This window comes from Anomalospiza imberbis, chromosome 7 (genome assembly GCF_031753505.1).
Source record: "Anomalospiza imberbis isolate Cuckoo-Finch-1a 21T00152 chromosome 7, ASM3175350v1, whole genome shotgun sequence".
NCBI lineage: Eukaryota > Metazoa > Chordata > Aves > Passeriformes > Viduidae > Anomalospiza > Anomalospiza imberbis.
The window spans coordinates 26,028,660-26,043,796 of record NC_089687.1 but is presented as its reverse complement, the minus strand read 5'-3'; positions in this window follow the sequence as shown (position 1 = coordinate 26,043,796).

Genomic DNA, 15,137 nt, shown 5'->3' with positions numbered 1-15,137 from the left:
TGTCAACGGTTCTGATACAGATATACTTAGCAAGTAAAACATATACCACCAGCAGGGAAAAAAAAAGGCTGCTCTTCTAATAAGCAAGCACTTCTAACTCTGGCTGTGACAGCAGCCTGCTCCTTGCTAGCTTGTTTCACTCTTGTGAGGTAAAATGTAAAAATAGTGTCAAGAAGGTAAGATGAGGTGGTAGGGGAAATCTTACTTAGATACATACTTTGATTTATATATCCTTCAAAAAAAAAAAAAAAAAAAAAAATGGAGTCTACATCCCAAGCACTTGCCACAGCTGATCAAACATTTCCAAGTGGTAGGTTCTAAAAAAGCCAGATTGCAGCTATTCCAGTGCATCTTTGGAAAGGGGAGGGATGATGTCATCACTCATTCCCTGCCACACTTGCGCAGGGAAGAAGGGGACTGCAAGGGATTTCTGAAATCGTCAAGTGCAGCCCCCGGCTGTTCCACTGCACAGTTCATTCCATACATTGCCCTCAAGAGTAACTGGGGAGTTTGTCCTCCTACTTCCACTGGAAGGCTGTTTCAGAAGCTCATGGTTAGAATCACTAAGCAAATCCTCTTCCTCCCCAGACTAAATTCATTCATGCCCAACAAGAACCCATTTTTTTCTTGTGCCCCCCTTTTGTTCCTGAGGCAAAACTAGCACTAAAAGCTCATTCCCTCTACTGGCAGAAAGAACCAGGCTCTCAATGCTTACAGCATGTAAGCCCAAGTGATAGGTGAAAATTTCATGAGACTGAAGTTGAAAATATCTTTTAGCACAGAGAGGCCCCAATGAGTAAAGGCTACATTAGCCTAAGAAGCAGAAGGTATATGGCCATGCCAGTACAACACATGCGTGAGCTATTAAACCTCACTGGGAAAAGGAACTTACTATCTATAGCTGCTACTGCTGGGAGGGTAGTTCACTGGGTGTGGACACACAGAATTTAAAGGTGTTACAGTTGCTTTTCTAATGTTCACCCCAAAACAGAAATATTCTTCCTTCAATAAGTGGCAGGTGCTGAGGTACTGCTCAGGTACACAGTTTTGCATTCAAGAGAGACACCTGTGCTGCTGCTGCTGCTGTCATCACTGCTGTCATACTATGCTGTAAAAGGTAGGTAAAAATGCTGAGAAGTGGCAATGTTCATCACATGAGGAAAATCTTGGTGTTTCCAAAAAATGCAGCTCTATGAAACAGGCAGAAAAAACACCAGAAACTGTTATATACGTTTGTGCATCCTGACTTTTCTTCATAGACAAATTTGGACCAGTTTCCCTGCTCTTTCCCTAATTAGGCATAGGGATGAATCAGACATGAAACACGCTACCCTAAAAGATTCCTATGTGATGCTGTATCTAGGCTTTGGCACTGATTCCCCTAAAGAGCCTAAAACATTTAACCATCATTTCTCTAGAGAGATGGTCTGAATTTTTAAGAAAAATCAGTGCAAAGTATTATCAAATTGTCGCACTAAAGCCTTAGGTTGTCCCCAGCGCATATGAGTTACTAAAATATATTTTTTATCCCAAAAATAACTTGCAGTATTGGACATGGATCACAGATTGGTGTGTTATGATCCCCACACCAAAGATCTTCTAAACTGAATTCCTTATAAGTTTTATATACAACCAAAGAAAGCCCTCTTTCTGCTTCTCCCTGCCAGTCATTCTGGATCTAGGGATTCCCAAATCTTAGAGGTTAGTCAGAGATCTGGTCATTCTAATGACCCATCTCTCAAAAAGAAAGCATCAACATAGCTGTTTTGTAACACTGCATCGAAATTATGCACAGATCCCAGTGAATGTTTTGCATAATTTCTGCTATTAATTTCCTGCTTCCTAAGAAAGCTCGAGTAAATTTTCAATCTCTCAAAGCACAGAAAGGATCACGAGAATATTTTACTGCTTTACCAGACTCAAGCTGTTGGTGCCATAATGCAGCAGATAACTCAGGGGCTTATATCTCCTATTTTGTCATCTTTGTACAAATCCAAATAAGATCCAAAAAGTCTTTCCCCAGTGGAGTATGTACCCCTCAGGCTTCATGTTAATTTTCTGGACAAAAATCTCAGCCACAAATCTTTAGAGCACAAAAAACCCAAAGTCCTCACAACCATGAAAGAGTGTACTCCTCTTTCACACCCACAGGAGCCACACACAGCCCTCCCATGTGGATTGGCATGTCAAGAACCCACACCTGGGGGATGTGAAATTATGTCCTTTACCCCGCTGCTTTCATTTTTCCTTTCACCCACATGAACTCACACTTAGTCACCCTTCAAAGATCTTATTATTTCTCTATAAGCATATGTTCCCCATGGTTTCTGGAATTGCTTATCCCACTAGTTAACCACAAGTTTAAACACACATTATTATTTGTTGTTACTATGGAAATGTAGCATGTTTTTTAAGACATCCTTGGAAATTAAAGCAGCACTATTTTATCCTGCACTGAGTATCTTTGTAGCATACAAGACTGAAAAGGGGCTACTTTTCCTATACCCCCCCACTACCAAGAACAGGTTTATTATTCAATACCTATAACTCAAAACCAACTGTTTCTATTATTACTTATAAAACTGTTTCTTATGAGGAATTAATTAATTTGCTTTTCTGTCTTAAATTCCATCCATATCTTATGACTAAGAAATGCTCCAGCATCAACCACCTTTCAGTTTCTCATCTCTTCATCCCATTTTTTACATGTGGACACCAGAAGCCCCACAAATAAAGAAGGTTGCTTCTTTTCTCAAGGTTATTGCCTTGAGAAATCAAATGCTTCAATGTACAATGATGCCAGAACAATTTCTTGGTGCAGATGAGCACCAGGGGCATGGCACAGCTGTCTGTGCACACAGGTGCCAGCTACTGCTTGAAGACAGGCATCACCAAAAGCAGTCCATACCCATAATTCAGGTTTAGTTGCACCATCTGCAGCATCACAGTTAAAGAATTTCACATAAATACTAAGAAAACCATAAGAATGCATTAATTTGCAGCAGAAAATGTTTGCTTACTGCAAGCATCTCCATAAAATTAGTTGTTCTTATAACTTGTAGCTGAAAAGGACCAGTTTGCTGATAATCAAAGCATTGCAAGCATCAAGTACCTAAACAAGAACCAAATATTTTAAAAATCCCACTGGTGATGAAATTAGATTTCAGACCAAATAATATTCCCATATCGAATGCATACACAAAACTTGGATCATAGGGTTGCAAAATAAAGTATTTACTCAGAGAAACTTGAATTATCCTTAATTTTTATTACAGTTCTCATGTGCTGATACTGCATGTGGAGCTTGGATTGCAAAAGAATTTCTTAAATAAACTAATATGCTTCAGCTGGCAGAGCTTGGTGGATTGGAGCATTAAACAGCAGGGGAACATACCCAAAGGTACAAAGCAGATTAACTACACAGTCTAAAGGACAGTCTGACCTCTGCTGGCCAAAGGCATTTCAAGGCCCTTCTCACTGGACAGTTTTCCTGCCTATTTCTGCATTTTTCTAAAGCATTATTTTAGCCCCATCCCAAAATTTATGGTGCTCTCCAATATAGTTGCATAATCCATGAAACCTCCATTTACCAAAGAGCACAAAATATCTCTTTTTGCTCATTCTGCTTACAGATAAATCGACTTTTCTTGTAGAAGAGAAAACTGCTTTGAAACAGCCTTTACCATTCATTGATTCAGGCTCTGTTTAAGCAATACAACAGTATATCACAACATTATACCACCTACAAACTCCAAGAGGGATATAACAGTATATGAATGGAGCATCACTGTAATAAAATAATAAAACAATTCCTAGATCAAAACCAATGTGATCAGAATTATAGTATTTCTTTTGCCTTATTTTGCTAAGTAACAATCACAAGAAACCCATGCAATTCTAGTTCTGCTTCAGGAAGTCTGGCCTCTCAATAGTTCAATTCAAAATGTCAGCCTGTTTTATGCTAACTAAAGAATGACCTTATTTCCTTGAGCCTAACTGTTTTAAACCTGACTTTACCAATCTACACTGCAGCCCAGCACCCAGACCAGTGTAAAAGAGCACAGGTTACCTCCTAGGAAGTACCATGCCTGAAACCTCCCTCTCTCTGGTTTTCAAGTGAATTTAGTTATTTCTATTTTGAGAACAGCCCTTACAGATATGGGCATATGGTAACAGCCCTCAGTCTGGGCTTAGACAAGATACAAATAGTCTTCCAGTAACATGTAAATGCAGGTTTCTGGAATCCTTTTTGGTTACAGAAAAATGTGTTAAGGCAACCGGTAGTAGAGCCAAAACTAGAATCTGTTCTGGAAGCATTAATGTGCTTATCCAGTCAGGGTAGAAAATGTTATTTGGCTGATATGAGCTGTCATGCAGCTGAACTGAGAGCTCAAATTTAAAATATTCATAAATCATAATCCTAGCAATCTTATCATCCCCTCCCTTCTCCAAGAGAGCAATGAAGATACAGCCTTACATTTCCAGAGGTAACTTTAACAGAGGGAACATCTTTTGTTGCCAAGCCTGAGTCATCCCTACAGACTCATTTCTCGAAGAAGCGTGCACATAGAACTGACAGCTGATCACAAGCCATCTCCCAACTTCCAGAAAATCTTATCGGTTTTAAAGCAACCTAGTAAAATTAAGACACAGTAACCTTTTCTTTATAGTGGCAAACATTAATAAAACTCTCTGTTACTGTGGTTATGAAGAGGGAAGACTTTTTTATTCATAAAACTAGGTCACTGAGGAAATGATGTGCTCACATAGCAGGGGTGTGCAGATAGCATATTTGCCAGCTTGTTACCACAGCTTGGACTCCCCCATTTGCCTCTCAGCTGCTCCTAGTGCAGGTCTGGCACTGGACCTTGCAGGGCTCCCAGCAGCAGCGACACAGGCCAGGAGCAACGACCCCGAGCCCAAGAGCTAACCCAGGCACTGCTGTGAGCAGAAATGAGGTCTTGAGGGGCAAGTGAAAAGAGTCAGCACAGAAGCTTTAGCAGCTAGTATGTTAGAGTATTAAGATGGTAAATAGCAGGTGGTAACATCTTCAACTTCTAAAAAGCACAGATTTTGGATAAATAATAAATCTTCCTTTGGGGTTTCTTTTGGCTGATGACACCATACCAGCCAGACCATGTCAGTATTGCCCATGTAAACTGTGAGCAGGGTGATTCTCCCAGCTGGCCTATTGCCACAGAGGAGCTCCAGATGCTGGGTTGACAAGTACCATCAACCTTCTGGGGACAGGCTTGGGCAGGGGGGCTTTTTTGGTGAGAATCAGTTTAGCAGAGTAAGTTCCTGGGTAAAAGACTCTGAGGATGCACAGGGAAAAGTGCTAAACACCACACCCAAGACCTGCATGGTTCGGATCTGAAGGCCTCTGCTGGAAATGCAAAAAGACAAAGGAGGCCCTTGGGTGATTGGCTCCCTCCACCAGCCCAGAGGGCTACCCACCACACACTCACAGGTAGGTACATGGGTCAGGCACTGAGCTCCTTCTCTGGCCCACAGCTATCTTCAGGCTCTTCTTTGGAGGAAATACCACCAGTGAAGAGGTCGGTCAGCACCTCTCTGAATTTCCCTGCTCCTGGCCAGATCAGGCAGGAGCAGCCCCACAGCAGAATCGCTGTTGCAGCCAGGTCATCTTTCATATTCACTGCCATGCTGAGTGCTGGGGCAGGAGCAGATAAGGGCTCAGTAAAAGCAGGAGTTGGGCAAGGACAGCCAGGTCTCAGCAGGTGCTAGGGCAAGTGCTGTCTCCTTTTGTCTTTCTCATCCCTTGGCTTCCTGTCATGTCGCTGCTGGAAGTGAAGCAGCTGCAAACAAGGACCTTGGATCAGCTCTAGGGGTGCCTTCCCTATTTGTACATCTCTGGAAGGACCTGAGCTCTCCGAGTTACTTTCATGGTGGAATGTCTCAGGTTTCATTGAGCGATTTTCTCATGTCAGGCAAGCAGTTTTTTCTGACCTCTTTCTGGCTCCTTTGCTGCAATGCTTCACTGTCAATTCATGAAACTGCAAATAATGAGACAAGAAGTGCCAAATGCTCATCTGGTAACCCTCCTACCACATCTTTCACAGATCTCAGATGGCTGTGTCAGGAGGAGACAGAGATAGCCTTTGCTGCCTCTCCTGAAAACTGATTCTGTTTTGATGAAAGCAGTTGTAATGTCTTCCCATTTATTCTGCCAAGCCCAAGCTCCACCCAGCATGAATTCTTGGTATGATCTGCATTAGGCTGCCAGCAAGGCCTGTTTATTTTCCAGCTGACATTTGGAGATAGTAGATTTCTTCGTTTTTTTTAATTTTCACAGTAAAGATGTCCTCAAGGAATTTACATGGAGATCTTTCCATTACGTTCTCCAACAGACATTCCTGCCCCAATAGGAAAGGCAGCTGAATATCTAGAAGGCTCTTTGCTCAAGGCACATAGTAATTAGCATTCTTGTGCCAGGAGGGAGAGGATTAGACTCTCCCCAGCCATCTGCCGAATATGCCTTGCCAATGTCAGAAGAGCATTTTGCTATATAAACAGCACAAAGCATATATCCATATACAAATTTGAAATTTAGTAATTTTCTATGGAAAATAAAATCTGGTTTTGCACAGTGAAAAGAGGAAAAGTGGAAATACAACACAGCATAATGAGACACTGAAAGTGATGTTATTGAATCTTAAATTTTAATTTTGGGCACACTGACACTAGTTAAAAATGGCCATGTAATGCAAGTTCTCAGAGATTTCACAAACCACCTTCATGACATCCATACTTGTTCAGCATACTTTCATAATTAACCTGCTGAATAGGAAAATTGGAACAGGCATGTGAAATGTAAAACAGGGACTTCTAAATTTATTTGAAAAAAGTAACGTGGTAGGGCCTTGGAGGAAGAGACACCCACGTTCTCTCAACTTAAAATTGTTACACCATCCTTCACCAAAATATTTTCAGTTACAACAGACAAGTTGCACTCTGCAGAAAGGTAATTCCATTTTCTGGTGGATTTTGATATATATTTGCATTATGTTTCATTACAGTTTGGAGCAAAACAGACCTGTTTTGTTTTCAGTTGCCTACCAAAGAGGATGGAGCTACATCTCTGGAAGAGACTATGTCTTTCCTGTCCAGAAGCTGAGCTGCTCAGGATCTGGCAGACATCATTACAGAGACATCATGCCTGACCACAGTCCACTAGCCCAGGATTTAGAATTTATGTATAATGGGTACATTGGTATCCTCCAGGTAAATCATGGAGAACTTGGGAGTAAGGACTTCCAAATATTTAGTTGACAGCAATCCACTTAGCTATGCCCCTACAGCTGGACTTCTCTCCTGTCAGGCCTTCAAGCAAAACAAGATGCTTCTCTCCCTGCAGCCCCTATTTCAAGGGATAAAAAAAGCAGAAGAGAAAGAAGATTACATACAACCAACTGCCAATCCATGTCTTGTGTCAGGACAGAAAATACTTGTCAGTAAATTAAGATTTAAATACCAGTTTCCCCCTTGCTTCAATATTTACAGCCTACTAGCTGTACCTAAAATATAATAAAAACTTACCAAGAGGTGCTAAACAGCCTCAACATCCACTGGTTTCAGAAGCAGTATATCAAATACACTGCAAACACCAAACCTGGATGTCGTTGTATGCCTAATAAGAATGTTTTCTATCTCTAATTTTGTAATTCCTTTAAAATCTGTACAACAGCTCTGTTAGGCTTCATGAGCCTTGTCACAAGTACAAGCCTTCAAACTGGCACATTTTAAAAATAACTAGTGAATAAGATCCTGCTCTCATTTCTATAAAAACTCCCCTACCAATGATAAAAACTGGTTAATAATTTAACAAAGTAATCTAAGTGTTCTAAAAGTGGCACAGAGTCGTTTATATTTAAAAGAAAATGCTTAGTTATAGGAGATTAATCTGTGAGAGAAGTCTATTATTTAATGCAGAAAACTCTCCCAGAACCATTTGCAAAGACTCCTAACATCACCTACCCATATGGGTAACTGCAGTCTACTGGCTCCTCATGCTGTCCTACTCTGACATTCAGAGAATGGCTCTGCAGAGAAAAAGGCTGGCTGGTTACAGACTGAAATATTATCCACAGGCCTTAGTGCAGTTCAGCCTATGTAATCCAAATCTAAATTCCACAACTTTACCCAGGCCCCTAAAAAGTAGTAAGAAAAGCTGAGTCCTTCCAATACTGATAAATTGATCTACAAATCAGAAAGAATTGGAGGGTTTGTGTTTCTTTTGTGGATTTGGGAAGGTTGCTTAACCCCAGATGATCAAGGATCTCCATTTATGTTGAATGCCATTTTTATTGATATTCATTTCAGGTTACCTAGGGCCTGATCCTCATAAAAATCAAGCAAATACTTGCATCCAGACCATTACAAACTTCTAGCATTAGTCAGCATGCATTTTGATTTGAAACTGAAGGAGGTCAAAGCTAGTGAGCACATTTAAAATGTTTCTCTCAAGCATTTTACCTTCATTTTTTCTAGCCTTTAAAACAAGCATAATACCAGTTTCTTAGTAAGAAATACTTTCAAGATAAACAACTAATTGGAAATTATGGAAAATGGAAAAAATAAGTATGAATAATTTTATTAAGCGTCTCCGCACATCCTTCATGATTCATGTTATAGGAAAAGTATAAAAATATTTTAAATGTTTTTTGACTGATATCTATATTCCAAAATTTTATAATTTTACTGGGTTTTTTGTTTTGGCTTTTTCAATATATTATTTTTTGTTTTTCAGACAGGTTCAAATTTTATAGCCAAATCTATATATATGGAATACTGAGGTTCTGGATAGCTGGAAGTGAAGCCTGAAAGAAAAATTACAGTTCCAAGGCATTTTCTAATTTGGTTTATAAATAGATGGCTTTGACATGCCACTCACAAAAACTAAGCTATAGTTAGCTTGCCTGGAGCAGCTGCACAGCTGGGAGTAGAACATAGGCTGGCAGCCCGGCTGTGCAGTCGCCTGTGTTGTGATACATACTATCAAAGCACCAGTTAAGAACACAGGAAGAATTAGCATTTTGGCTCGAGGCAGAGAGACAGGAAGTGGTCTTTGATTCTACACCATCCAACATGTAAGCCACTGAAGAAAGACAAGCTAAATAGAGTCTTAATTGGAAGCAGCAGGTAAGAAACTGTAACACAACTCAACTTCTTGGGCTAGGCAGGTAGACTCACAGTGAAATTACTGTGTGCTATAGTTGTAAAGCTTTTCCTCTACTGATAACTATCAAAATAATTCATATATTTAAGTAACTTGAACAAATATTCTTGGAGTAGGAATAGTGGACTGGATACCTCAGGGAATGGCACATCATGCTTAGACCTGACCCAGGCTCCTGGCTGGCACTGAAGATCCTTGCGTTGACACCAGGTGATTTCAGCCCAACCACACGGATGAATATTCTGCAATACCTGCAGTGCTCTGACTCTGAATCAGCACAAAATGTTACAGATTTCAGATACAGCTCAGAAGTAGGTTCCCTTGAACTGACAGAAGCTTGCTGAACACAGAAGTTAGCTCTTAGATGATCTGGGCTGTAAATTACTGGAATAATGTCCTATTGCCCTCCCTCAACTGGAACAGATACAGCAACACTAAAGTTTCTTTTATTTATTAAATTCACATATTCAAACTGCAAAATTATGTTCCACATCCAAACTCTCTAAAATCTCAGTTACTTCAGCATAATTTGTCTCAAATCTACCCTTCAATTAGATTCTTCCTAGCTGACAAATAAGCCCAGTAGATGCACAAATACGAATGGTAAAAACCTTGACATCACATAGTGAATGCCATCATAAAGGCCTTTCATACTATATGTAACAATTTTTTTTTCATCAAGAAGAGTGTTTCCAGCCTCTTTGTACTTCTTCCAACATTAATTTTCAGTGTTGTAGATGTGTATTTTGCAATTGCAAGAGAAATTCTATGTGTCTTAAGTGACTTAATACCAAGAGGCTGAAAAAGAGCAAGTATCCTCCTATGGGCTTCTTACAAAAATGACATCTGAGATGCTTCATCACCTTTGCTTACATCAAGTCCATTAAGTTTAAAGATTTACTTTAAATAAAAATAAAAGCTACCACAAACTTTCCTCAACCAAGCAGCCACGCTTAACATACAAATACCTTCATAATTCATCGTTTAGAAAGAAAATTTTTCTTCCTTGAAAGCACAAAGCTGAGACTGTGATACAAATGGTAGTCCTCTTCACTTCTAAGTGTTAAAAACATGAAAATGAAAGTTAAAATCCAGTCAACTTGTGCTTGAATTTTACTACTCAGTCCTTTCAAATCCACTTACAGGCTGAAAATTTTGACTGTTGAGACATTGCTAAAAGCACAAAGTAGCTCTTTAAAACAGTGCTGAAGAAAGAGAAAGGAGAAAAACAACTCAAACCCACCACAATTTAAGTACTTCGCAGAAAATTTCAGAGTGAGTTGCAGATTCACGCCTTCCCCTCCTCTTCAGATGTAATTAAAGAATTTACTAAGTTTCACACAAACTGATGAAGGGGAGCTCAGATTTACAAGCCACTTTTGGACAAATGTTAATTATTTCCTCCTGAAAACTTAAGAGAAATAAGTATTTTAACAAAGAAAAGATACAGCACTCTCATTCTATCTAAGATGGACTAAGAGAAAGAACTTAAGACTAATGACAGAGACAGCCACAGTACTCAAACAAAAAGAAAATGAAAATCAAATGCCCTCCTAAAGAGAAATCTAAGCATAAAAGGAGGGACAAACATTGCAAGCTCTCACACTGGGAATGTTTGTAACATCATCACTCTGCTGACACAAATTTATCAAGGTTTTGTTCACAGCAAACTTAGGAGAGAGTACAGTGGCAAAATGTGATAATCTAATGTTACTATTCTAGCTGTTCTACAAGATTTTTAATCCACGTACCTATATTTCTTACAGAGTTGATATCCCTTATCCTTAATAAAGGAGATAAAGTGACAAAGTGATAAAAGCCCGGGTCTTTGCACAATGCCACTAGCCTGCTTTGGAGACGGCAATGACAGCACAAGTCAGCAAAAGAGGGCTCTTTTAACTCCCGCTCCTCCAGCCCTCCTCATTAAAAGCCATTTAATTATCAGCAGTGGGAAACCAAACAGAAGCTCTTTATGAACACAGGCAAGAAAGTCCATGAAAAAAGAAAGAAGAAAAACAAACAATAAGATAGTGTAAAAAAGCTGCAACAAAATAAACCACAGCAAGTTACCCTGGATGCCATGTTTGTAAAATATTTATCAAACCAAATTAATACTAAGCCAGTTAGAGCAAAATCTTGGACTCAGTGTAAACCAAAACAGAAGTCTCAATCAAGAGCAAATGGAGCTAAAAGCAAAAAAGGCATTGAGAGAGCATACGTAAGAAGTGTAGAGACTTGTAACAAAATTGTAATTGTAGCACATAAGTATGAAGTTTTAGATTTTCAGTCAGCAAATCAAATACTTCAAATATTCAAGAGAAAAAAGGAAAAATCTGGTGGGGAAAAGGAAAAAAAAATGTAAACACCCCAACACCTGTAGGATAAAAAGAAGGATCAAGCATTAGAAAGTTGGCTTACAGGACTCGATTTGCCACAGAAGCCAGGTAAACCCAGGAAAACCAAACCTCACATGGGTCTTCACTGGCCCTTTCACCTTTATGAGCTGGGCTCCTCACTTGAAGAAAATCTCCCCTGGAACAGCTGGGCAAGGATGTCAGTGCCAGCTGTTCCCCACAGCCCCTGTGGACAGTGCCAGCACCCCGAGGGACTCTCAGCACGAGCACTGGTCCAGCTACCACCCAGGGAACAAACGTGCAGAGCTTGGGGAAAAGAACAAGATGTAGTGAGCACAAACTGAAACACATCTGTTTAAACACAGAGATAAAAACCTTTTTAACTGTGAGGGTGTGGGTGGCCAGGTGCTGGAACTGGTTGCCCAGAAAGGCTGTGGAATGTCCATGCTTGGAGATGCTCAGAATCCGTGGGATGTGGCTGGCCCTGAGCAGCCTGCTCCAGCTGAGCCTGCTGTGAGCAGGGGATTGGAGCAGATGGCCACCAGAGGTGCCTGCCAACCTCAGCCCTTCCTGAGCTTCTGTGAGCTTAGGGGAGATGGTGGGAACACAAGGCTTGCCAAAATAGAAATCAGAATTTTGCTGTTTCCTCACACATGCACTAGAATGTGAGTCTCTAACAGAAAAAAATGGTTGAAAATGGTTTCAACTCATTTTTCCCTGCAAATTAAAAATGGTTGTTTTCCAACATACTGCAGAGATCAATAAAATAAAGGAAAAGAGGGGAGCTGACCCATTGGCTGCATAGAGAGCTTGAGAAGGATGGGGTGGGCAATAAAACAAGACAAAAGGATGAGGGCCAGACAGAGATCCTGGCTCTCCTTTACAGTTTCCATGAAAAGGCAGAGGTAGTTATGAAGGCATATGCAATAACTACATAATTACATAAAACCATCTTCGTGATACAGCCGGATGACACTCATCACACCCTGCTCTGAGAAAATAAAGATGGAGAACTCTGCATTGCAGATGAATTCTTATTTTAAAATGGTGGAGTGTGAGGGAGGAAAACCAGAAATTTGCTAAGCACAGAAAATGTTAATAGTGTCTGTATAATTGGAAATAAAAATACATAAAATACTGTTTCATTAGTGCCGTCCTTTGAGCTCTAAAAAAAAAAAATATTGTTCTTATCAATGACAAATACGCATTTATATTCACAAAAATATAAATGTATCCATGCATTTTTTAAAATAAATTTAACACTAATGTCTAAAATAAGAATAATACAGAAGATAATTCTTGATAATATGAAACACTTAAGAGTTCTTTACATCCACAGAAAGTGCTGCATGAACAGTAACTAATTGTGGTAGGTAAAAATATGCTGACTTTGACTCCATTATTACCCTGACTCCAGATTCAATCAGAACTAGAGTGTGTTGGCAATAACTCAGGAAACGACAATTTGCTAGAATAGATCGAAAAATTAAAGCACTAGACACATTTAGAAATCTATAAAATAACTGTCACCAAAAAGTCAGTATGTTTATTTTTAATTATATGCAGATTCCAACTAATGCCAATAAAATGAAAAGTGTTTCTATCACCATTTGGGCAACTGATTTATTACTCATCATTAGGCCTGAATTTTAACACAGCTCCTTTTGGCATGTGGAGAAATCTGCTGGTAGCCATGTACTGCCTTACAACGTTTCTCTTTAGCCTGCAAAAGCATGTATGTGTACAACCTCTGTTACAAACATTTCTCCCCTCTTACCAGTGGCTGAAAGTATGAAACAAGCACCAGCAAAGAGAAGTATTATCCATGCATTAAGCAAATAAAAGTAACATTCCAAAAGAGTGAGCGATAGATTCTGAGCTGCACCACGATAGGAGAAGATGGATTTTGACAACTGTTTGCCAAGGTTCAGATAAAATAAACATTATAAAAACAAACCAAAACAAGCTAAAACCCCCCAAAGCTGAATATTCATTGATCTAGTTCCAATCTAAAATAAATATTTAAGTCTTATGCATCACTTCTACCTCCCTCTTCATCTTAAAATTTCAGTGTAATGAAAAGCAAGACATACACACGCCTTGCATCCACAGCTTCAGCTTCTCTGTTCATTCTTACAGCACAATCTCCAGGCCAGCACAGTATTTAAGCTCTCTGCATGGCCTAGCAAGGGTGTATTTTGATTCTGCAACTTTTTTGTACAATATTAATCATAACTCAGTAAGCTAAAACCAACATTTTCAGATGTACCAGTGCCAACATTAATGCAGTATGATATAGCAAATACAAGAAGCTGACTTTAAAACATTAAAGTGCACTTATATTTGAGGATGTGTGATACTGAAAAACCTGTTTATGAATCCCAGTATTTGGGAAAAGCTGTTCTTCAGCTTTCCTTAAGGGTAGAACACTGAAAAAAAAGAACCTAAGTTTAGAAATGCTGAAACTGTTAAATAACAAACTGCAATAATGATGTGTTAGTACGTTTCATGAAAAATGCTTCTGCACTCCAAGAAAATAATTACGACTTCCAGAACCATCAAAACACAACAATTATAACACTAATTACTCCAGTGAATCCCAAGCCAACTAAAACTATGCTATTAATTCCATCATAACTCTCAAACACACCAATTTGGACTGGATCTCCCTTATACACTCTATAAGCATATTGTTAATTGCTTATATTTCCCATGAAAGAGCAATCACCTGACTTAAACTTTGGTTATAGTATCATGTTTGCAACTCCATGTTTAGGTGGTTCAACAATTATTTCTTTAGTTAATCACTATTTGATAGCACAGTATTGACTTCATTCAGCCAAAAACATAATACATGGATATTTTCAAGTATGGACTGAAAACTGCCAAGTGTGTCCTGAAATTTTATGACTTACTAAGGCCTCAGGAAACCACATGCCTCAGCTTCTCAGCCATTTACTGATCTGACACATCTGTGTGTGTTGCTCCTGTAAAAAAAAAACCACACTGGTTTAAACAGGCACTGCTACAAACAGCAAATGACTACCAAATTTATAGAACAAGGTATTATACTGTTCAAGGCATTCCAGTAATCTGTTTACCATACTCTTAAAAGTACTGTTGCACACAGTTTAGAAGAGAGTTATGCCTGCATTAATTTGGTCTATGATTACAGATGCCAAACTATTTTGCATAAAGTAGAAAGCTGCTTAAGACTATAATACTTCCAGCCCCTGCCCTCATATAGTGAGTGCACATTCTCAAAAAAACCTTAATGAATAAGCACTGCAGGCATCTGGCTTGCCATGTGGTTGGGGCTTCTTGGTTTTATGCTGCCAAAATGAAGTCAGACATTTTATATTTATCTATCATCTTTTCAATGCCATCCTAGGGTGTCATTGCTTCAGCTGGCACAGAATAGGATGAATCTTGGCCTCTCTGAGTCAAGATATCACCCCATTGTGAACAGTTGTTTAAATTATGACTGCCTGCCTTCAGAGTAGTAGCTTATTCCATAGCATGCTGTTGCGTTCTTTCCACAACAAATTATTGCAAATAGCTTCAAGGTAAATTCCACTTCAAGA